Here is a 2,500-nt window from a genome sequence, read left to right as displayed (position 1 = left end):
TAGAAGCTCTAACTTAACTAAACTAATAACTTCAAAAAAGGTAGAACTGGATAAGCTACTCGATGAGGAAGCGCTAGCCTCCCTACGGATTATTGATGCACAATACTTTGTTTATGCCAATAAGCCGGATCGAATGTTAGCCAGGAAGATTAGGAACATTACTAGATCCTCTTCCATCCCCCAGATACAGACTACATCGGGTGCCACTACCAATGATCCCAAGCAGATTGCCAACTCCTTTGCTGACTTCTACCAGTCTCTATATGGCTTATCAAGAAATCAGACAGATTCTAGAAAAATTAGAATACAAGAGGTTTTTAACGGAATGCAATCTCCCTAAGCTAGAACAAACCACTTTAGACCAGTTAAATGCCCCAATTACAGCTCAGGAAATAACCATTGCAATTAAACAACTTAAAAGCAATAAAACTCCTGGACCTGATGGGTATTCAGGCAGCTTTTATAAAAAATTCTCAGTAGACGTGGTTCCTCATTTGGCAGAATCATTTAAATATATAATGGAAGGGGGCAAAATCCCAACTGAATTACTAATGGCTCGAATATGCGTGGTCCCTAAGCCTGGTAGAGACAAGTTCCACTGTAAAAACTATAGGCCAATATCGCTCATAAACCTAGACCTCAAGCTCCTTACTAAAATAATGGCCACTAGATTAAACATACACATACCTAAACTAATTTCAAATGACCAGGTAGGGTTTATCACTGGGAGGGAAGCTCCTGACAATGTACGCAGGGTCATTGATCTGATTGGCTTTGCATCAAACGAAAAAGTGCCTTCTCTGTTCCTATCTTTGGACGCAGAGAAGGCATTTGATAGAATTAATTGGGATTATATGTTTGAGACTCTGTCACAGTTTGGGATTTCAGGATCCTTTACTAAAGCAATACAAGCCATTTATAGTAATCCATCAGCCTATCTCAGCATAGAAGGGTACCAGTCCAAAAGAATTCATATCCAAAACGGCACCAGACAGGGGTGCCCATTGTCGCCCTTGCTATTTGCCATATGTATTGAGCCCTTGGCCGCTAGCATAAGAAACCAAAGAGATATATCTGGCATAACAGTGGGTAAAACAGAACATAAACTTTCCTTATTTGCTGACGACATCATACTAACAATTAGTAAACCATTACTGTCCTTATCAACTCTATATGAGCTCCTATCAAAATTTAGTACCCTATTGGGGTATAAAATCAACAATGACAAGTGTGAGGCAATTGAGGTCCATCTCCCTAGCCATACCAAAAAGCTGTTGGAAATTAACTTTGTTTTTAAGTGGGCCACTCAAGCGATTAAATACCTTGGATTTCTAATCCCATACAATCTTAAAGAGTTATATAAACTTAACTATCTCCCGCTATATAAATACCTACATAAAGAAATGAAAACCTGGAGCACTTATAGAATTTCATTTTATGGGAAAATGGTTGTTAGTAAGATGGTAATACTTCCAAAACTGTTATACTTATTTAGATCATTGCCCATTGATATTCCCTCCCAAGATCTTAAAAAGGTCCAAAAAAACATATTTGAATTTATTTGGGCTAATAAAAAAGCGAGAATAAATAGAAACACCCTCGTGACGCCTAAAACGGAAGGAGGGCTGGGAATACCTGACCTCCAAGTTTATTTCAACGCTGCCAGATTAGCCCAGATGACGCTACTACATAATTCTGATAGTGATTTAGCATGGGTTCAATTAGAGAGAGAGATGCTAAATCTCAACCCAGTTTATCAGATATTCTGGACACCCAAAAGGGACAAACCAGATCTCTGGACTAAATACACCTCATTGGCACATACTTTGGGACTCTAGGATACCCTACAAAAAAAGATATAATTTAATCCTGGAAGGTTCACTTCTCACACCATTGTCGATATTTTCAGACAGACGTAGCAACCAAACCCATTTAATATGGGCTAATAAAAGTTTATATAGAATTGCTGACACAATACGTAACTCAGAGGTCATCACGTTCCAGCAATACAACGATATCCTGCCCTCCACACCACATTCCTGGTTCCACTACTTCCAACTAAAAACTAGGATAGACGAAGTCCGCAGATTAAGAGTATTAAGCAGCCCCACACTATTTGAGAAAATCTGTAACTCCACCTCCAGAATCAGGGGTGCAATCTCTATCTTATATAGATTCCTGTTCACGAAACAACGTACAGAGAAGCTATAATTTATTTAAAAAAATGGGAAAATGAGGTTAACCTATCCAGGGATATAGGAGAATGGGCAACCGTAATCCAAAAGGGCCTTGCCTGTTCTATCAGCGCTAACCTGAAAGAAAACTATATTAAAGTGACATATAGGTGGTATAATTATCCAAGTAGATTCAAATACCACCAGTCAGATACATACAGGGTTAGATTAGCTCAGTGCTACCGCGGGGTGCCAAGCAGAGGGAACCTATGCTCACATGTGGTGGGAGTGCCATGAAAGTACTAACATTTGGGATGCCACCTCTG

At 39.3% G+C, this 2,500-nt stretch overlaps 1 protein-coding gene across 1 annotated transcript in view; it reads left to right on the top strand.

Moving 5' to 3' along the window:
• The window catches only part of RMI2 (RecQ mediated genome instability 2), a 14,888-nt gene that overhangs the window by 11,245 nt on the left and 1,143 nt on the right, over nt 1-2,500 (top strand). The gene's annotated exons all lie outside the window — the stretch shown is intronic.

Source organism: Bombina bombina, chromosome 11 (assembly GCF_027579735.1).
Source record: "Bombina bombina isolate aBomBom1 chromosome 11, aBomBom1.pri, whole genome shotgun sequence".
Classification (NCBI taxonomy): domain Eukaryota; kingdom Metazoa; phylum Chordata; class Amphibia; order Anura; family Bombinatoridae; genus Bombina; species Bombina bombina.
The sequence above is the reverse complement of the archived record's forward strand: the minus strand, read 5'-3'. Positions and strand labels throughout refer to the sequence as shown.